Here is a 23,517-nt window from a genome sequence, read left to right on the forward strand (position 1 = left end):
TCAATTTCTAAATATGTTTGGTAATTAAAATATTAGTTAAATAAATATATCTGTTTAATAAATCTGTTTTGTTTAAATGCACCAAAATGCATTGCCTAAATTCACTGAGATATGGATACAAATATTTTTTTTTTCAAAATGGGGTGTACTCAATTATGCTGAGCACTGTATTGCTGCATCTCAGGTTTAAAACGAACGATATGGCACGGTATAACACCGTTTCTTTTCGTGATTACCAGCTGACTGCTTACCCCATATGGATGGCTTTCCTGCAGTTCCTGCAGTCCTACAGTTGCAGTCCAATTAGCTCTCCATGTAGGTTGGCTGACTTGAGAGCTTAAAAACAGACTTGGTAGTAATCAATTTATCAAAAAAAAAAAAAAAAAAAAAAAAAAATATATATATATATATATATATACATACAGTTCAAAATTGATGACTGATCCGCGATAAACAACTCTGTGTTAATTATAATAACTGTGTGTATGAGTAAAGGAAAATTAAGAATTTTCTTGGGAATTAAATATCATCAAATCGTGCAGTGAATTACCGGTTTATTCCAGCAGAGGTCCTCGTAGGCATATAACTTCACATGAGCTGTGTGAAACATCCGTCCCGCCAAGCGATGACAAGCATACCTACAACATTACATCTTTCAGCGTGTCATCCTCTTTCTTACTTTTAAACTTATTTTTTTCTCTCCCTATCTCTCAATTTTCCTTCATCATTCCCTCTTGGCCTTTTTGTTTTCACTGTCTTTTTGTCTGTATGACTGTCTTTTCCCATTTCTTTTGTTCAGTGGCCATGCCAGATTGGGATTACTCTGCGATGTTATCTGAGTACTTGGGGTTTCTTCAGTTGTAATCTATTTCTTTGCAGGAAGGTAAAAAGCAAAAATGTTTTCCCACAAATCAAAAATAGCATCCATCTGGATCTGTCTGGCTTATTCGCTCTCTCCCTTTTCCCTCCGCTCATGCACACTGAACATATCACATTTTTTTGTGGATAAAAATCTCAAAACAAAAATCAAAACAAATCAAAACAAATCTCAATGAAATTAGTCTAGTGCGGCAGGCCGAGTCCGAAATGACTGTAAGGCTTCTGATTAGAGCTCCATCTGAAACTATACATATTCACATTTTCCATGATCCTATCAACAAAAACAACTTAGGACTCATGATGTCTGTGTCTCTTGTGACCAGAGATGAGATTTCTCAATCACCTACACCCTGCAGCTATGCCAAAACTGCGGAAGACATCAAAAGTTCAACGCAAGATTTCCAGAAGTTGAGGCCGTCCAGGGAACAGGAAGTCAAAGGCTTCCACTGTGATGTCAGTGATAGAGAGATAGATAGAAGAAAAGATGGAGAAAGCGAAGAGAAGGTTGGAGGCTTCATCCCTGTTGTCTGAGGAATAACAATGAGAGTCTGCGTTCAGCTGAGGTCAGTCATTTGTTTCGACAAGGGATTTTGCTAATCTCTGAAATGAGTCTGATTAATACTAAAATCTGATTAATACTCCTCTGAAAATCATATTTCCTAGTCTCTCAGGAAAAATAAGCTATGACTAAAACTCCAGAGGAGATCACGATAACGAGAAGAGGAACAATTTAACAAGATTACGGCATTATTAGAGCTCCAAGCATGACAAGAAAAACAGGAACAGTAACACATTCAGTTTTTTTCTTATTGGGTTTCACTGGAAGATGCCAAGTAGTTCTTCTACTTTTGGGTCCTCTGGTTTCTCTGTAAGCCAATCACTTTAAGTTCAAATCATAGCTTTTTGATCAAAAACATTGCCTCTGACAGTTTCAATGTACTTGAGGCCTGAACACACAATGTTCAGCCAAACACTCCCTTTGAGACATGAAAGAAACCTACAGTATCCTCCTTAGGACGTTTAGGAACGGTAACCCTCTTATTGTTGGTTCTGATTCGGCAGTTAATAAAATATAGTTGAAACTAATAGTACTAAGGGTCTGTCTATAAAATCTGACTTATTTATTCAAATGTGATGTGAAGATGAAGACAGGGCGAAGCCAATCCCCGAGTGGAGACTAGGCCGACCTCACGTACAGAGAAACAGATTGTTAAGATGAGCCTATATGTAGAGCGCTTTGTCATTATAGGCTGACGAGATAATTATTATGAATGACTTATTATGAGTCTGCCTGGCTGAGCAATAGCTAAAGCTTTTGTTTCTAAATAATTGTATGGAAGCAATCTGAGCCTCATGTCTTTAAACATTTATTTTTTACAATTAATTAAATACATTTGATTTCATTGTCAACACATTTTGACTGAGCCAATGATTCAACAAGCATAACAATCTATGAACTTTCTGTTTTGAAGACACTATTCACATGTGATATGTGCATGTCATGATTTTGCCAAATACGATGTGATCCTGGATTAACATCTATGTTGATCCTGGTACATAATTTTTGTTCAAAAATATAATCCATACCTATTCCCTACCCCTAAACCCAACCATAACTGTAAATTATTCTAAAAATCAGAGGGGGGTTATAGTTGAATAGCAGTAACTAAGCCTAAATTAACATAAACAGTAAAAGGGCCCCTAATTCTGATTGGCTGATTGGAATGTTGTTCCAGGATCAATATAGATGTTAATCCAGGAACATATCTTACTTGGTGAAATCAGGTTGGTGATATGATCTTATATTAGAACATTCATGAAGGGCATAATGGTATGTACAAATGCAAACGTTAGACAGTATATCCCAGTCCATCCAAACTGCTGCTCTGTCAAACTATGTATACTTTTAGGTTGAATAAAATAATGTCTTTACAACATTTGCCTGACCTGTGAATGAAATACGCATGTGAGTGTGAGCACAGGTTCTTTTGTATCTACTGGAAGTTTTTCCCCAAACAGACTCCCAGTGTGTGCTCTTTAGCTTTTTTTCTGATAACCATTTGAAGATGAGTGATGAGCTTTCCCACACTGCAGTGGTTTATCAGAAACCTCAGCCAACTGGGTCCTTGTTCTCCTGTATGTGGGTGGGTGGGTGTTTGAGTCTCTTGCCAAATGAGACTTCATTCCTCCCTCCGCTGCCCGTCATTTTTCTTTCTCCCTCACTAGGGATTCTCGCCGTTGCCAAACCATCCCACTGCGAAAACATCTCCAGACTGTCTACATAAATACAAACAGAAAATAGTTTACTTTATGATTTAGAAAGGTAACCAGATACGAGGACTTATCTTTCTGAAATGCTGCTCTGCTGATAGCAGTTGGCATGTACATATCTCTTTGTCCATTGTAGGGTAATCAAGAAAATGTTTAGATATTCATACTGCTGAAGTTAACATAACTCAAAGCTGCAGCTAAAATCATGCAGAGAGTTTAAAGAACAGCGATAATGAAAGGCAGAATGTAAAAAAAAAAAAAAGCGGGTGAGAGAAGTTGGTGACGGCACCCTCGTTGATCTGTTCAATTAGACGGCTAAATTGTTCCCACATTGAGACTGAAATGCAAATGGTCTGCCTTTCAGGGACAGAGCTAATGAGCTTCGCTGGTTTAACCACAGTGTTACATCTGAGGGGGCAGCTATTACTGTACTGCTCTCCTCTAATCTGACCCATTAACTCTGTGTACACACAGATCAATGTGAGTGTGCAGAGAGCCGTGGACTATAAAGACCTAATGAATGAGTGTGTGTGTTGTGTGTGTGTGTGAGATGTGATCAGGCACACTAAATCAACAGTGGGCTGGCAAACGGCAGCATACAACTAAAAAAATCTTCCAAACAATCAACAACAAAATTTCCTGTACTTGATTGGCTGCAAAAAGAGTGAAAATGGAAAACAGACATCGAGCTCCACATAGAGCACAAACAGGTGATTTGTTCAGAACTGCTCAAAAAATATTTGCTCAAAAAAATTAGGATGATAAAAAAAGAAAAATAAGTGCTGTATATGAAATCTGCCCCATATACATTGCTTGCTATCCAAGGGTGCAGTTCCGCAAATCATCGTTAGCCAACTAAGGTTGCAAGTTCCGTCGTTACAAACATAGTTCTTTTATAGGCGTTTCCCAAGTCCATTGCTCCAACGAACATTTGCAAACAGCGTCGCAAAATTGTACGCCTGTAACTACACCTCTAGAGCTGTATTTAGATGCATAGTCCTTGGCTGTGTTCTATTCCCAGTTATACCCCCTATGCCATATTCATTTAGAAGATTCTGACATTTAAATTTGGAGCCATAGCCATGACAAAAGGTATGGGTGACCTATTATTTAAAAGCGCAATTTATGTTACGTCTCCAAAGCTTGTGAAAACAAAAAAACATAGCACACGTTAGTGCTTTTAATTTATAGCAGGTTATTTATTAAGTATCTGTACTGTACATGACATAGGCCTGTTGGTCAGAACATTTCTGTAGTGGTTTGCATGTCAAATTGTAAAAGTCGACTTTTCAAAAAATAAATAAACAATATCCTACTTAATAATAATAATCATCATCATCATTATTAATATTGTTATAATAGGACTTTTTCATTTCCTAACAAATAATAAATATAACATTTCATTTCTTAATAAATAGCCTCATTATTTATTTATTTGATTTATATTTGATAAGAATATGTGTTAACTTTATAATTGACTTTATATTTTAGAATAGAACAAGGAATTATCTCAATAATATTTGTAAAAGAAACATTGGCTTAGTGACGCAGTGGCGCAGTAGGTAGTGCTGTCGCCTCACAGCAAGAAGGTCGCTGATTTGAGCCTCGGTTGGGTCAGTTGGCGTTTCTGTGTGGAGTTTGCATGTTCTCCCTGCGTTCACGTAGGTTTCCTCTGGGTGCTCTGGTTTCCCCCACAGTCCAAAGACATGTGGTACAGGTGAATTGGGTTGGCTAAGTTGTCTGTAGTGTATAAGTGTGAATGAATGTGTGTGGATGTTTCCCTGAGATCCATTGCGGCTGAAAGGGATCCGCTGTGTAAAAAAAAAGTGCTGGATAAGTTGGCAGTTCATTCCGCGGTGGCGACCCCGGATTAATAAAGGGACTAAGCGAAAATGAAAATGAATGAATGAATAAAACATTGACTCTAATGTGTATGTGACGTTTATATATATTTCAATTAATATGAAAAGCAAGTGCGTGTTTTTACCAAAACTAATATTGGATTTTTTTTTGTGTGTGCGTGTAAAACAATAAAATTTGCACAAAGAAATTATGAGGTTCTTTTCTAAAGACATTGTTACTCCACCCCGTTTAGAGAATAATTATGGGTGTTTTACACAGCCTGATCTCACGAGAAAACGTAAGTTTTTTACGTTTTGCTAGTTTAGTGGCTAATTCGTACGAATTCGTACGATTTCAGTCGTACGAAATGATACGATTTTAAAAAGGAGGCGTGGCACCTAACCCCACCCCTAACCCCAACCGTCATTGGGGGAAAAGCAAATCGTACTAAATTGTACGAATTAGATCGTACGAATTCATACGAATTAGCCACTAAATGAAAAAGTTACGAATTGCCGTGAGATTGTGTTGGTTTTACATTATAACTAACATGGTTCAAATGATCAATCTGCGACAGAGAAACTACAGGTTTTGGGAAACACTCGTCACTACCTTGCTCTTTTCCCAAACGATGCATCATACTATGATAGTTCAGCGGCGAGTTACGTCATTGTTTTTTGGAAACGCACCCCAGGCTGGGTAAAGAAAAATTACGCCACTACCCCCAATTGAGTGTCCATATGGCTTTTCCTTTGTAGTAAACTTGTTCTGCAGCTTACCTGGTTTTGTGTTGCACTTTTAATGTGGGATGCCAGATTCTGGCATTACAGGATGCCAGAAGTCCTGTAAAACAATGTTCAACAAAAAGCTGTAAAAACATTTAAATGCTTCATCATTTTTAGATTATAAATTGGAAATTCTGTACTGTATTGAGTTGTTTCCTCAGGAGTTGTAATTTACTAAGTAGTTTTAAAACGTGTACTTTTACTTTCCCTTAAGTACATTTTTAGTGCAGTGCCGGTAGTTTTACTCCATTATTTTCCCTCAACCTGCAGTCACTACTTTATTTTTTCTTGTCTATGATAACTGGCTGAGTAGAAAAATCAGTACTGCGATTTGCATCAAATTGCACATAGAAAGTGAATCACACCATACTAAACAACCTCAAGACACGGCCACTTTATAAATCCAGCAAGTCATCTGGAAACATTAAACGTGTCCAAGATGTCCAAAATCTTTACACCAGATGAGAAGATGAAGGATGTTTACTGCATGATGACTGAAATCACCAAATGCCCTAAAACAATAACCAAATGCACTACATAATGTTACATTTTCAAGCATATGCACAAATTGTGTAATACTCACTTATCTTGAGTATTTTTAAAAGGGCTACTTTTTACTCAAATTTTGAGTAATATTTACAACAGATACTTTTACTTTGCTTGCACTACATTTTTGGCAAGTAATGGTACTTTTACTTGAGTATAATTGTGGCACCATTGTGCATGAGCAATGTCAAGTGTTGTAACACAGGCTCATTGTGGACATGTACCCCTGTCTACATTTCTGGAGACCACATTAGCTGGCCTGGTTGGCTGAATAAACCTGGGTTGCAAGCATTGGTGCAGGCTTACAGTGGACTTTAAAAAATGTATATAATACAACATTTCAGTAAGATTAAATGTTTGGAAAATCTGGAATATGTCACTAAAGACAAACCTCTGAAAAAAAAAAAAGAATGAATAAAACAAGACATTTCATGACAATGAAAACAAGACAATGCATCTCATTTAGATGCATTTTCCATTAGATGCAGTTCATTCAATTAGATGCATTAGTCTACAGGTAGAGTGAATTCGATTTCATGCTGACTTTAAAGATGTAAATAATCTTCCACCGGAGCTCTTACCTTACTTGGTAAAGCCTTGCCATCGTTCTTATATCAGATCTGCTTATTATTGAAGAAAATTCTGTGAATGACATGCTGCTTCAGAAATGCAGAATGATTTTTCCCTACTTGTGGAGGGAAAATCAGATCAGTCTAATCGGAGAGTGATTGCACACTTGGCCCTGATTCCTTTCACACTGAATACAATCACCTTTACTCAGTCACCCCTTGAAAACGACTGTGCACAGTTACCTGATGAGTTATTCCCATCTCGCCTGCCACTGGGCGGTTCTGCAGATTTGTAGCTCTTGGTTCCACTCCAAACAGACAGGGAGTGATAACGCCGCCGCAACAAGCCTCTGTTTATTTCCTGTGAAAACACAGTGAAGTGGGGGTCAGTGGAATGCGGACCAGTGTCCGAGCTCGCACCAGTAAAGCAAACATGCTCCAGATTTTACCGCCAACAAACTTGCAGGCCCGAGCTGGTGTTTTTCTTTGCCTCTTAACCAAGCAGCAAATCAGTCCAGAGCTACTGCTGCAGCTGCAATCTGCGGTCGCTTATCAGCCAGAGTGATCAGGTCGTCTGGAGCTCCAAGGTTCCTCCATGTTCTTAAATGGGGTTTACTGCAGTCTAGATTCTTGGTACGATCATTACAACTTCTCCCAAGGCTGACCTCATGTGACCATGTGCTAATTGCAGCTGGTTGGTTAGCATGTTTCTCATTTAATTTCTAAACAGTCAATTAACAATATTTATAGTACAGTATAATGTGTGCATCTGGAGCACAGCTCAAGACAATCTAAGTTTAATATACTTGATATCCACTGTCAAGTCTTAGCAATGATTTGCCTGTTTATTTTTCAGCACTACAGTTAGACAACTGGAAGCTTTTTGAATATTAATGGCCAGACTGCTTATTTTTTAAATAAAATATTTGAATATATTTAGTGGTAGAAAGAGTACTAAAAAAATCATACTTCAGTAAAAGTACCATTACTTGCCTAAACATGTAGTGCAAGTAGAGTAAAAGTATCTGTAAATATTACTCAAAGTATGAGTAAAACGTAGACCTTTCAAGAGTAGTGAGAAGTGAGTATTACGCTGTTAAAAGCTGATGCATTTACATGTAATTTGTGGATGTGTATATACGTAACATTCTGTAGTGCATTTGGTTTTTGCCCAGCAGGCACACAAAGTCATAAGACGTTAATATTAGGTTAGAATTAGGTTGTGATGTCAGGTGAACAAAATTCAATGTCTAGCCTATTTTGATGTTCAATAATGACATCAAATGACGCTGATATTTGGTTGATTTTAGGTTGTGTTAGACAGTGATCAAAATCCAACGTCGAGCCAACATCTTAAACCAATATCATATTAACATCAAATATTGACGTCAAATACTGACAACCAAAATCCAATATCTGATAACATCATAGTGGTAGTATCCACATAATATCAAGCTGTAACATCATTAGATGTTGGTATTTGGTTGATTTTAGGTTGGATGTTGAAGTCAACCCGATATTCATTTCCAAACAAAATGCAACGTTCCCACGAAGTTGGGGTGCAATGTCAAACTGACGTCATGTTGACGTTTTGTGCTTTCTGGGTGTTTAAGGCCATTCTGGTCATCATACAACATCCGTCATCTTCTCATTAGCGACATTTATCTTAAAAGTCTCTGGGTCAATGCGCGTAAAGATTTTGGACATCTTCTTGAACACTTTTAACGGTTCAAAAACAATTATAGTTTGTTGCAATTATAAATCGCCCATGTCTTGAAGTAGTTCAGTATGATGCGATTTATTTTCTATGTTCAATTTGATTGGACAGGAATCACAGGACTGAATTTTCTAATCCCCATAGACAAGAAGAAAAAAAAAGTAGTAACTGCAGATTGAAGGAAAGTAGTGGAGTAAAAGTACCAATACAACATTAAAAATGTACTTAATGCAAGGTAAAAGTTCACATTTTTTAAAATACTTAGTAAATTTAAGAGAAAAACTACTCAATTACAGTAGTTTGAGTATTTGTAATTTGTTACTTTACACCACTGATTATATTATTAATAATATTAATACTAATTTGGAAAATGATAATGGAGGTTTTATCAAGTCCTTTAATTATCTTTTAAAAGAAATTTTCTTTTTTTATGTGCATATTATCAAAACCATTGAATACAGTGTTTATTTACTTTAGAAATTTCTAACATGTTACCAACACTAACTTTATAGAATTCATCTTTAACAAATCAGTGAACATTACCACTGACCAAGACAACACATTCCGAGACAAGCTTTTATTAAAATGCTAACTGTCACATTGCCAGAAATGGGTCTGAAACTTCTGATATCACCCTTGAAAAATCTCTAATAACAATAAAAATATTAACTATGCTCCCAAATTGTGCCAAACAAATCATTAAAAGTTGTAAATTTGAAATGGAGTCTCATGCAGCGGCTGCAGGACTTTGGGGACTTCATATCCTGTAGTGAAATACAGTAACATTAACATACATGTTAACACAGTTTACAAGGCAATAACCTCCCTCAGGGGAACCAGTGACCCTACCCACAGACTAAATCTATTAAAGCCCAGGAACAAACTGCTTTTGAACACAGCACACACTCGTTAAACAGACCACAGTCCTTAGGTTCTGAGTAGAGGTTACGACGTTGCCATTTTAGGACGAGGATTTGCTATACAACTATGTATGACCTTTCCACCCTTCCTTCTTACGTGAGAGCCTTCACAATACCTTTTGCTCTGTTTTGTTTTAAAATTAATACAAACCTCTTGGAACGTCTCCTGATGTAAACCAAAAACTATTTGTGAGAGGATCACATATCTCAAATAAGACTCGATTTCCTTTGGACCTGCATGGAGGGTTTATTTGGGTGAGGGTGCAGAGAATGAGCGAACCGAGAATCAAAACTGTATTCGCACACATGGACATTGAACTTAAGGTGGGAGTCATGGGGAAACTCAACGCTCAGAGCGATCGCATAATGTCTCCAAAAATAGCCGCAAACAAACCAAAACAACTGGCAGAATACAGGTGATTCAGACGTCTGATAATTCAGGCCTTATGTTGGATGTGGAGACGATTAGACACAGCGGAAATTGCGAGCGCATAGGAAGATTCAGCCTTTGTCACAAACTCAACGTTCCCTGTGTGGCCCAGACAACACAGCTAGGTAACCAAATAAAACAACAGCACGTTCGTGATCTGCATTATGTCAGATGGAAAGTGAGTGACCCTCCTATAGCCCTTAACTGAAATTAAATCTTTCATTAGCAGAGTCTGGGTGCCAGAACCTGCCTCATTCTCACACAGGAGGGCAAGACTTTGTGGTCACACAGGGAAATGCCTTTCCAATGTCTCAAATCCCCCACATGCCATGAGCCAAACCTAAACCACAGCAGTGAGAAAAGAGCAGTGCTGTCTGGCGAAATCAGGCGGCTTCACAAGCCAAGAGCTGCCATTATGCTCAGCTACTGTAGGCAAAGGCGAGACCTCGTCAAGACCGCGTGGGTGGAAGGCGAAGTACGCCAAAATCACATGAGCTTTAGTACATCGCCTACAGTACACACCACTGCCTGTGTAATGTCGGGCCAGATTTAAGTCTCATGGTTTTAATGTCCGTGGACATAAAGGGCCGGTGCAAGCACAGTTCTGTAAAGGCACTTAACATCTGCATTGCCTCTAATTCCAAAAAAGTTAATGGGAGGGGCAAAGCAATTCTGTTCCTTATGTCAAGCCAAAACCATCATCCCTGGGCAGATCTTAGTGGAGTCAGAGCCACAGAAACAGGGCAGTTCTTATCCTAAAGGTCAAAGGTGAGTTGCTTGAGTCAATTCTAATTTGCAATGCACTTGTAGTGTTTTCAAATCGGTTGCTATAGTGTCACCTCCTCTAACCTCAAGTCAAACCTCAGAAAAATCAGCCGATGCGAGTGCTGTAAGCAACTTTCATCTGCAATAATCTGTGGTGGTGCTGAGCCGCTCTACTTATATGCTGCGAATTACACTGCAGACCCAAATATGGAGATTTAGTACATCTGTTTGGCATGTTGGAGTATGAAAGTCACATTTACTGCCCAACATCAGCTTTCTTGTTTCAAGGCAGGGAATTTTATGTCTTTTGACTGGGTCAATAATGTTGGGATTTATAAATCCGGTAAAGAACCTGGACTTCACACAGCCAAGGTGTTCAAAGTCAGGCATGACTGAAGTCCTGGACTCCTTTTGCGGGGTGTTAAACTGGCTGACGTGTTAAGCAACCAATCAAAGTTCAACATCATTTTGAGAGGTGTGAACATGTACTTAATTTAAGTCACTTAATCTACTTATAATAACTGACTAGCAGTATTCCAATAAATCCTTAATTCAATATTGTCATTTTCAGACATCAAGAGTTAAGGCACACTGAAGTCCGAAATATTCATTCATTCATTTTCTTGTCAGCGTAGATCTTTATTAATCCGGGGTCGCCACAGCGGAATGAACCACCAACTTATCCAGCAAGTTTTTACGCAGCGGATGCCCTTCCAGCCACAACCCATCTCTGTGAAACATCCACACACACATTCACACACACAGTCATACACTACGGACAAACTACTGCGCCACTGCCTCGCCCAGTCCGAAATATTTGTGAAAAATTCATCATGTAAGCAAACCTTGCACACTGAGTCTAATGCGTATTAAATAATCCATTATGAAAAAAGGCAAAACATTTCAACAAGTTGAAAAAAACATTAAACGAGGCAGTTTAAGCAGTGATATAATGTAAAAAATAAAAAGTTGAGTTAGCTTAAAATTGTAAAGCAATCACCTGCAAAGAAATTATGAGTTCATTAAGATTCATAGAAAGTCATGCCAAATAATTTTTTAAGTTGACTGAAAAGGCTGTTTTAAGTCAAGTTCTTTACGGAATAATTTGACAACTTTAACTACTGAAGTTTATTAAGTGTAGTTTATTTATAAACTAATTTCGAGAGGATCACGTGCTTATGATTGCTTGAGGCTGGTCCAGCATTTTTCAATTCAGGATTCACCAATCAGACGATTCCTAAGCCACTATAAACACCCTAAGTTCCATATAACAGCCATCTTCGTTTTGAAGAATCCCCCTTCCACCCCTACTCTTCCTCCTTTCCTAGATGGGTGGCATGGTGGCCCAGTGGTTAGTACTATTGCCTCACAGCAAGAACGTCACTGGTTCAAGTCCTTACCAAGCCAGCCAACGTTTCTGTGTGGAGTTTTTACATTCTCCCTGTGCTCACGTGGGTTTCCCCCGGGTTCCCAGGTTTCTCCCCTCAATCCAAAAACATGACTAATCCAAATCGGAACCATAGACATGCACCTAGTAAGTAGTTATCCCTTAAGAGCAATCACTATCTGTTCATTAGCCACTACAGCAGGGGAGTTCTCGAGACCTACTTGAACTCAAACTCCCCTCTTGCCCTGCAAACGGGAGAGAGCCCCAGGCTTGAGGATCCTATGAGCTCAGGGCTCTCTCCCGGGACAGCATGCTAAACAAGCTTTATAATCAATCATCAGCTAAGTGTGAACTCTTGAAACTCAACATTCTTTTGCAGCTGGTTGCGTCAAAATTTGTTAAGTTAACTTAACTGTTTATTTTTTACAGTAGTAAATGCTCAAATAAAGAAATCTAAATTCAAAGTCTCCTCAACAAATTGTTTCTTTTACTTTTTACTGAACAAACATGCAGTTAAATCGTTTTTATGAGTAAATTCAACCCTTGTTCAAAAAATATGTCCCCCTAACTTACAATTTTAAACTGAGTTAACAATTTGTTAGTTGGATATTTTACAGTGTACTTTGTTTTCTTTTCTCCAAAGAAGAAAAAGAAAGAAGAATAGGCTGCATATTGTGTTCATCCAATACTGCATAGAGGAGAGAGCTGCACTGAATTATCCTCAAATGCAAAGTTTATTTCAGTAAATCAGTGGAATTTTGATACATTGCTTGTGATACTTCACACATTCACATACGTAAACAAATCCTGAACAGAGACTGTTAGTAGACATTAAAATGAATAGCGGCTGCGTTGACATGTTGAAGCAACGGACCGAAAGTGGACAATGCTAATGTCTATGGGCAGTGGGTCAAAGGTACGGACACACACCAAACAGCAGCAAAGCAGAGGTGCACCAGTCACTGAATCCAACATATAGGGATTTTCAACTGTCTGCCACATTCTGTCTTTATTTTATGCACTGTGTTTGTCATAAAGTTATCTGTAACTCAAATGATGGCATTCTGTATTTAGCTTTTCATTTGTATGGCGGCTCTGAATGGCCAAAACACCTCTCAAAATGCTTATTTTGCCGTGTGTCAATATGATTCTCACAATGTCATTTTTAATGTGATTAAACATTTTAAAATGTGTGCAATAACCTTAAGTGTTAACTTCGCATATGCTTGAAATTCCAGTTTAGTTTAGCTTAGGCCAAAATATACAAAAAATACAAAGTGAGTCAGAAATTGTGGAGGTTTTTATTTCAGCATGTTGATGTACTTTCAACTGAAACTGAATATTGAGTAGCGAGTGGGGCTTTCTTTTTTTGCATCATTTCCTTGCAGCAAATTAAGGGTAAAAGGGCTGTGGTTAAGAATTTTGTGGCTGAAGCCATTAAACTGATGTCATCAGAGAAGGACTGTCACTCCAAAAGTGGAAGCAAATGGTCAGACTTTGATTAAAAATGATTAAATCAACATTTCATTGAGTGGATTAACTTGCAAAGGATCAAATATTGCCTAAAGAATAACAAATTTAAAAATAAACACTGTATATTCAGATTCACACACATTTTAAGGTGACCATAGCTGTGCCTCATTTCAGAGGCTGCATCCTCCGAAAGATGCGTTCAAAGTGAGCTGCGATATCGTGGCGTGACAAAGGCTGTCTCATTTTTAAAAAATTCGAAGGCTTCTTAAAACGCAACCTCCAAATGCCTCCTTTGTTTCCCAGGTAATGAGGGACACAACTGGTGGATCCTTTGCAGCCAAGAACATCCCAAGTCTCATTGCGCGCTGATAATGGCAGGATGTTTTTAAAATAAAACTCCTGTTTAAATGTATGAATTAGGTTTATTTTGCGTGCATATCTAAACACATGTTAAAAAACTAAAACAATATGACTGATGTATATGACATATATATGTATATGTGTATGATATATGTCTTACGAAAAAGTGATTTTAAAGACAGTTTACACATTTATTTGTACATGTATTAATCAAAGGAAACATTTTCAGTTTCTTGTTTTGCCTTCAGATCGCTTAAAATAAGTTTCAAAATCCCTTTGAAAAAAAGTAATTACAAATTTTATCAGCACTTATTAACAGTCTCATTTCAAAACGCTCTGTTCAGCCTGTGTGGACTTCGAAGGACTCACCTTTGAAGTCTGCATCCTTCTGAGAATGCAGCCTCTGAAATGAGACACAGCTCATACCAACACAACCTAGGCTATTTTTCTCTTCTAATCCTTGTTTTACACCAGGCACCTGACTGTAATTGAAATTGACTTGGGAAGCATGAAAACTCTCATTTCTCAAAGCCAAAAGCCATTACCTGTTCCAGCAACACCTGTTCTGCAGTCCTCCTCTCTTCTTTTTCATCCCTGTTTTCCCCTCCGCCTCCTCCTGCAACAGGTCCTTGTAAACAAAGTGCTGAAATCTCTCAGGGGGTTGAGTATTTTTACAAGCCAGCACATTGTGATGAATATATCAAAGCTCTACTGGAGGCTGCGCAGGCTTTTATGGGCTAATAAATTAGCTCGGGCCCTGCTGGGGAACACACTGCTGCCCAAGGCCTAACCACAGAGGAGACCTGGCACAATGAGATAAGCTAAGAAGAAACAGAATAGCGGATTACTATGAAGAGCGTTGCTGGCCAGGTAGGAGAAGCTGTTTCTTGTACAGGTGTGCTAGGTGCTGCTTGAGGCTGTTTGGACTTGGCAACCCACTGAAATGGCAAGAAGTCTTTTTATTTTTACTGGCATTCAAAGATTGAACAGTTTTGACAGCAGTAATCAAACATATTGGAAGAAATAAACAAACAAATAAAAAGTAAATAAATATCATTCATTCTGTTCAAGCATGTTTAAATGGATGAAACTTCAGTGCAGATTTTCAATGCCTCAAACAGATAAAAAACAAAACAAAAATGACTTCTTGTAACGGAACTGTTCCAGCGGCATATGGGCAGTAAATCTCCTTCGCACTGATAATAAGCCCTGTTTTTTAGAAAATTGTACATGTGTGCCCAAGCAGTGGTTGTGTAGCATCTCATTTAAAGTGTGCTCAGAACAGAGCATACTCGACTGATGAAACACCAGCTCATTTGGTCGACAGATGTTTGTAGGTTTCTCCCTCACATAAACTAACGCAAACAAAGGCCGAACAATTAAACACAACGTACTTTCTGTTGGTCTGAAAATGGGTCAGCACTTCTCTAAACAAAAAAATCTCCCCCTTTTAAAATGTGGTATGTGTGTTCTGCATCAGGCAGAAAATAACACAGCTATGCCCTAATTAATGTCTTCTGACATCAACCCACTGTCTTTGACCATTTTTGTTAGCATTAGCCAGCTGTTGTTCTTTTATGGATATGCATAGTTACTTACATATGGACAGGCAACATACAGAGCTAAACGCAAGGTCTTTTTGGCCACAGGTGTTTATCTCAGAGTGGTTTCAAGAGGACAGTTTCCTTGATGCCTAGCATAAACAAACAGAGCCATATTAGAAAATGACTCACTGCAGACCCTCACCGGCAGAAGGTTTAATTTTTAGCTCCAAATGGAATTGGGACACTTTTCATTCGAGGAAAAAGATGTGCAGTTTAAGGGTCAGTTCGAGCAGACACATATTTTTGGCTTCAGCTTATGCTTTTTAATGGTTCTTTTTTATGCACATGTAATGAAATCTAGCTAGCAACAGCTGTGCATGGAAATCACACAAATGTGATAAAATTAGCATTTTTAGAACTTTTGTCTTTTACAATTTATTGCAAAAGCATAAAAATACTAATTTACTTCCATTTATTTATATTTTTATTTGCATATCCCTCTAAAGACAGACTCCACATTATGATGGAACCACTTAATAAAAAATGCCATTGATTTGCATTTTTAGAACTCATCAATGACCAAAGTTTGAGCTAAATCTTTTACTAAAAGCAGAAGTATTTTTTTTTCCATAAATATATCAAAACTACTAGAGCTATGTTATAGTGTTGTCACATACAAAACTTTTGACTTCGATACGATACTGTAAATCTCAAACTAAGCTAATTCTGTAAACGTAGCCCCGCGGACGTTTCTGGAGACCGTGATTTACGTGGCCGGAGGTACATAAAGGCCGCGTTTGTTTTTTTTTGAGCGAACGCTGCGGGGCGGTGTGGCGCCGCTCCGCCCCTTCTCTTCGCGCTCGCCGGCCGGTGGCTCGCCTCTGAGTGGAGGGCTTTCCCGATGCAATCAGTTTGTCCGCTTAGCTCACAGCGTTGCGTCAGCGGAGCGGAGGCCCCGGAGGAGGAGCCGGAGCCGGCCGTGGTGGACGACGACTGGGATCGAGTCCGGGGAACAGCAGGTTCCGGAAATCAGGTAAGACGAAAAACGGCATCCAAAAAATAAGGGCGAGAACGCGGCGGGATCCGAAAACGCAGTTGAAATCGAAGACGAGGGCTTTTGCTTTTTTTTTTTTTTCAATCCGGCAGCTTTTCGCGCAAGAACGGCGCGGGCGCGAACGACGCGCGCTCCCGAGAGGCGCCCGAGACGCGAAAAAGCGCGCACAGCGGCCTCTCGCGGATCCGCGAAAACAAAAAACCGCTTGAATACGTACCTCCCTGGATGTAAATCGCGGTACGCAGAAACGTCCGCGGGGCTATGTTTCCACAATGAGCCCGGGTTGGTAAATCTTTAATACCGATTCTAAATCGATTCTACACCCTAGTTTTTCCTTTCAAAATATTATTCATTAATAAACACTCAGCTGTCAGCTAAAACAGAGTATTGGGGCAGCACGGTGGCTCAGTGGTTAGCACTGTTGCCTCACAGCAAGAAGGGTGGTAGTTTGAGTCCCGGCTGTGTGGAGTTTACATGTTCTCCCCATCTTCACATGGGTTTCCTCCAGGTGCTCTGGTTTCCCCCACAGTCCAAAGACATGTAGTATAGGTGAACTGAATAATCTAAATTGGCCATATGTGAATAAGATGGATGTTTCACAGTACTGGGTTGCGGCTGGAAGGGCATCCGCTGAGTAAAACATAGCACTGTTTTGTTTCTTCACTACCGGATCATGACCAATCAAATATGAAGCATGGACTGTGGCATAACAGAAGCTCTGCTGCTTTCGTGCTGCGTTACAAGTTTTGAATACTTTAACTCACCCACAAACATGATTTCTTCTAATGAAGACAACAACTCCCATGATCCCACACTCAGTCATGCTATCGTTGAACAAATTTGTTTGTTATGAATACGAGCAATTTAGCAGCAAAAATTGCATTTAATACGCCACCAACCAAAAAAAAACTTCTGTCATGTTTACAGTCATTCATTAAAATGATTGGAGAATCAAATCATTCTCTTGTAGCCTGATGTGCAGACCAGCTAGGGCAGTGATTTAGACTCTTAAATAAAAACTACACAATGGAAAATGCAATGTTTACTGTTCAGCCAGCAGGTGCAGAATACCTCCTGTTAAACAACAGCAGTGAGACTGAAGTTTCCATTATGACTGACTATTATTAGCCCGAAATCTCTCCTTATTGTGAACACACACACACACACACACACACACACACACCCCTCTGTCTAATGAAACCCCCTCTTAATCAGCAGCAGATGCACATCATATTAAACTCCACACAACATGTTCTGACTCATGGGCTGTTTAGTGCTGTTAACACCAATCTCACGTATATCTTCCAGCCCGAGGCAGTGGCGGAGTGATGCCCGGCTCCCTAAATCACCCGGCCAGTATCAGCTTCGGTGCCAAAGAGCAAATCAACAGAGACGCACCTGGTTCTCCTGAAAAGCCACAGAAGGTGTTAAAGCTGCAGGAGTCTGTGTCTGCAAGAAGGAAAAAAAGAAGAATCATTTAAGAGAGAAAGAGAAAGACGGCCACATTAATGAACAGGTGCAAACTGAAAATTAAAGCGAGGTGTGCTGTTCCCCTTGTAAAGAGCTTTTATAGTCGGGGGTCTGCTGTATATATCCCAGCTTCAGATATAAGTAGTGCAGAATATTTTCCATTGTCTGTAACTCAGTCGCTTCATCTCTCAAACTTTAATATGCTATATTTATATTGATCTGCTACAGTTTAACGTATAAAAGGTAACATTGTAATAGAACGAGGCATTTATTAGACTGTCATGACATCTTAATCATGATATGCCACGCAATGAACATGACAATTTTATGAATCAATATTTATTATTTAGTGTCAGTTGCTCAGTTATGTCATTTTAAACACAAATATGACATTGTTTAAGATTTTAGATGTCACCACAACTTATCATATTACCACACAACTAGTCATAAATCTGTAATAAACATGACCATTAGTAGGCCATTATATTTGTGTTTACATTTGACCTTCTAGTCCTAATTTTCTAGGACAAGTGAAGTGGACACCATACTGTCAGTGGGCGCCGTCTTTTGGATGAGACGTTAAACCGAGGTCCTGACTCTCTGTGGTCATAAATAATCCCATGGCACATCTTGAAAAGAGTAGGTATAACCCAGGTGTCCTGGCTAAATTCCCTCCATCGACCCTTACCCATCATGGCCTCCCAACCACCCCCATCTACAAAATTGGCTTTATCTTTAGCCTCTTTCACACATTACCATCAATTTTCTGGAAAGGTCTATATGTGTGAACAGGCCCTTTTTGAAAATACTGGTAATTTCATTCTGACTATATTCTGGAAATAGAAGTTGTAACATCACCCGTAATTTGCTGCTCTGTGTGAATTCAGAAGGAAGATTGCCAGAAAGAGCGCGTTTATTTCTAGAACACGCTTACTAAAAACGTCTACTTCTTTAGTCAGAACACTCAGACGCATTCACGTCCGCGCGGTTTATGTGAATTAAAGCCTGTAAAGCCTCCTTTTCACTGCACATGACAAACGACAAGCGACATACAGGAAGTCATTCATTTCCAATAGAGAGCAGTCCGGGAGCTGCGTGGAGTTTGATCATCTCTGTATGCGGAAAATTCGGATCTGAATTGAGCTGCGGATCCGTTGAAATATTTGAATCCCTGCGACTAGAACGTTTGCAACCAGCCGACTGGATGTGATGTATTCCAGTTTTATACAAGCAGGTCCATGCGCGCAAGATGAGAAATAGGATTTTATTTGGTTATTTTTTTTATTATAAAAAGTCTATATAAAAAAAAAAACATTTCTTTTCATAAATGTAAATAAGAAAGTAATAAAACTATATATTTTTAATGTTGTCTCCACATTCCCTTCAATATTTAGCGGTCTATGAGTTTCTAGTATTTATTCATTCATTAAACCATATAAACGCACAGAGAATAAAGGCAACCCATCTCTGGGAAACATCCACACACACATTCACACACACTCATACACTACGGACAATTTAGCCTACCCAATTCACCTGTACCGCATGTCTTTGGACTGTGGGGGAAACCGAAGCACCCGGAGGAAACCCACGCGAAGGCAGGGAGAACATGCAAAATCCACACGAGGTTTGAACCAGCGACCCAGCAACCTTCTTGCTGTGAGGCAACAGCACTACCTACTGCGACACTGCCTCGCCCTCTAGAAAGTTGTTTTGTATAAAATTATCTGCCAAAGGATCCTTCAAAAACACTTAAAAATCCTATTGTTTATTTTCGCAAACATTAGAATTTTAAAGTAATTGAAGCTTAATTAAACACCAAAAATATCTACTAAAACATACAGAACTTCCAATAACCAGTGGTGTTTTTTTCTTTGTAGATGAAGACAAAACTTGTTTAGTCATTTATCATCCATTTACCTAACCACAATACAATTCATATAAATCAGACATGGAATCTGATTACATTAAAATTCCCATCAGCAGACTGGGCTCATGCATGGAAGCGATTTTACACCTGTGGCTCATTCCTAATGGCTTTAACTAATGCTATTGCACTTCAGCATGTGTTACAACACTCTCAGTTTAGGGGAAGAAAGAATCAGCCACGGAGCTGAAGATGATCTCTCTTAGACCTCATCTGCCACTGTTTCGTTCTGCAGTCTAATCAGGAATTTGAGAAAAAATACCATGAGGATGTTAATTAGATAAACATCCTTGAGAAGAAATGGAGAGGCCCAGCTGGAGTCCCGACACACTGGATTTGCAGTGTATTCTTCTGTAGAGAAGCTGGAGGTGTTTCCATAGGGTCATACGTTCAAATCAAAACATATGTTTTCAGCAAATAAGACATATTCAACATGCAACACTATATCCAGTCAATCAACAACATATTATTTCCTGCTAAAGAGAATTCAATCTCCGTTCACAATTGATTTTTGCAAGAAAAAGGTAAAAATGTGAAACTTAAATAAGCAGATGGTTCTGCAGAAATGCTGAAATGAAACAATAAATGAGGTTTACTGTGAAAAGATGACTGGGGTTTACCTGTGTCACCACCCGCTGAGAGCCCATGCAGAGCAGGAGCAGGGACCCTGCTCCAAATCCACTCTTTCATTCTCTCTCTATCCAGCTCGGTCTGTGGAAAATGGTCTATTCGTCACGCTCATTGCTGCATTTGGAAATAACAGGGTATTTTCCCTCTCTTTGCTACTGTTGGATGAAATGTTTTGGGCATGTTGAACATTGGCTGCACCCCATGGGTGTTTGGATTTTTTATGCCTCCTTAAAATCTGGATACTGCCTGACTTTTCATACCCAAGCCAAATTACATTAAAATAATAACAGTAATAATAATAAGAACAATATATTTTCTTCCCCAATTTAGATTAGAATGCATTTGACTGGATTTTCTCTGCATTAAAAGCACTAGATTAGCAAGAAGTTTTCATTAATTTGAAATACAATACAGCTTATGATCACTTATTCTTTCATATAAGTGACACTGGAACACCACTCTTAAATTGCACTGGCAGATTTGTGGGAATAGCCAAAAACACACAGTGTGGGTCAAAATGAATTTTTCTTTTATGGTAAATATCAATTTAATATCATGATCTACTTATTTTGCAAATTTCTTACCATAAATATAGCAAAACTCATTTATTTTTATAGCTATTTGTTAGTTAAGAATGTGATTTGGACAACCATGATTTTCTCTATATATTTTTGGAATCCTTAGATTCCAGATTTTGTTATCTTGAGAAATAATCAGATTGCCTTATTCTAACAAAGTGGACAACCTTTTAAAAACAGAAAGCTTATTTATTGAGCTTTAATCTAATGCAGATATTTCATAAATCTGTGCGTGTGACTTTCAGCAGCAAAGCGACAAGCAACTTCCGGCGACCTTTATCTATGCAAGTGACAGCGACCATTGACAACTAAGTGGAAATGTCGAATGGCGCGACAAAGTTGAGAATCCTTCAACTTTATGCAAAAGAAGAGCTACAATCTTGAACAACAGCCAATAGGAGCACCAGTAGAGCTCACATGATCCTCTCTCAGCTCGCTCAGAGGCCAATTGTATTCGTGCTGTACCTACCCCAACCTGCGTCTGCAGCAGGTCCCCACCCAGAGCGACAGGCAAACAAAGTCACTGTTTGTGTGAATGAGGCATTATGGATGTTTTGTGGTCCGGGTCACAATTACAGTTTTTCTCAGTGGCTTTGGTACATTTCTCACAACACTATTTACATTTGCACAACAGTTAATGCATTTCTCAAAACTTTTAGTCATTTGTGCACATCATAGTAGCGGTTTCTCATTCCTTCCAACAAACTGGTGTCTAATTTTACTGTAGTGTCTAACTTTACAGTAGTTTTTAAATGGCTGTGCAAACAGTATATAGTGCTGTCTTGAGAATTTTCAGGAAGTGTCACCAAAATTAGACTTTTTTTTGCATTGGAAGAAATGTACACTGTCATAATGAAAACATGACAAAGCCAAATGACCATCTTGTTCATAAACAATGGTGTCAAGACTATTCATCTTGATGACACTGACACTTTCGTTGACATCAATACTTGTAAACTATTTCAAATGTAAATAGTGCTGTGAGAAATGCACTAAAGCCACTGAAAACTGTAATTTTTATATAAATATGTCTGTTATGCTGATCTACAATAGAACATTATTTATCATTTTTGTTATTTTATGTACAAAAAATTAAACCATTGACAGACAGACAGACAGAGAGAGAGAGAGAGAGAGAGATATCTATAGATAGATAGATAGATAGATAGATAGATAGATAGATAGATAGATAGATAGATAGATAGATAGATAGATAGATAGATAGATAGATAGATAGATAGATAGATAGATAGATAGATAGATAGATAGATAGATACTAACAACATACTATAAAAAGGTCTATAAAAAACAACCATTCACAGAGCAGTATAAGTCACAGCAGGGAAAAAGCACCACCCATATCACATAACCATCCCATCAAACGACTGACACACATGCAAAGCCCTGGCATGCTTACAATCCCAGCCAATGGGAATTCCAAACGAATCCGCTAAGTAGGTTTTTGGAAAGGATGACAATCTGTCACACAACATCAGATGAATTTAAACCTATTCGACTAAATCTGAACAGATACCAACTGACCCACTGGCATGAGTTATTTACCACACTACTTAGTATGATTTAGACATGTGTATCAAATCAGGACATTTAATACCTCTGCTATTGATCACTAGACTCGGCTTGAGTAGAATGGCTCGCTCCATTCTCCTGATTTAATAATGCATCAAGATGTAGACTATAATTAATGCCAGGCAGCATGAGATGCCACTGCAGGGTACAAGAAAACGGAGACATCTTTTAATCAGGACTCATCCATGTATCTCACATCTGAAGATCTAATCCTGATGTAATAATCCTGGATTAAAGTTTCAATCCACTAGGGGGAGCTACGATGTTGCTCAGCCCTCAGGATAACATCCATATGCCCATCACTACAGATGACACATTGATTTCCACTGAAATCTTAGACAGAGGGAGTGAGGGAGATGTCTTAGAGTGCTATAAACGCAACACAGTGTGCAAAAATGCAAAACACCTGCGAACAACATGCTTAGCGCTGCGCCCTGCCAGGATGTGATCAAACATGGCAGACCGTGAGCTAACTGTAAGATGTAAGAGGCGAGCGAAAGCGCCCCTCCTCGCTTGCTCTTTTTACAAGGGCAGAAATGAGGGGTGTCCAAAAACATTAAACTGGCAGAAAAACGTTCACGGCAAGCAGGTTATTTATATGTCTGATGTGATGTCATCAACGAGCATCACTCTCTTTCGCTCGCTTTCTACTGTAATCTGTTTCCCAGAGGACTGGAGCTACATGCCAGAGATGTTTAAAAGTAGCACTCCAAACTGCTCCGGATGAAGGATAGTAATAATAATCACATGCTATTTTGGACGTATCAAGCATAAATAAAT

General features: G+C 38.8%; 1 long non-coding RNA gene across 5 annotated transcripts in view; it reads right to left on the reverse strand.

The window, feature by feature from the left end:
- Positions 1–2,233: 2,233 nt before the first annotated feature.
- LOC147834234 (uncharacterized) overlaps positions 2,234–23,517 on the reverse strand; it is an 84,084-nt gene continuing 62,800 nt past the window's right edge. For 2 of the 5 annotated variants that reach the window (XR_015506173.1, XR_015506174.1), the window contains one exon: positions 16,910–17,991. This is a non-coding gene — a long non-coding RNA (uncharacterized LOC147834234). Of the gene's footprint in view, positions 3,157–5,771; positions 5,836–7,135; positions 7,254–7,341; positions 7,965–14,489; positions 14,590–16,909; positions 17,992–23,517 lie in introns of those variants that run through there. The other 3 variants (XR_015506176.1, XR_015506175.1, XR_015506169.1) reach the window with 3 other exon arrangements.

This window comes from Danio rerio, chromosome 13, assembly GCF_052040795.2.
Source record: "Danio rerio strain M-AB ecotype USA chromosome 13, GRCz13ab, whole genome shotgun sequence".
Taxonomy (NCBI): domain Eukaryota; kingdom Metazoa; phylum Chordata; class Actinopteri; order Cypriniformes; family Danionidae; genus Danio; species Danio rerio.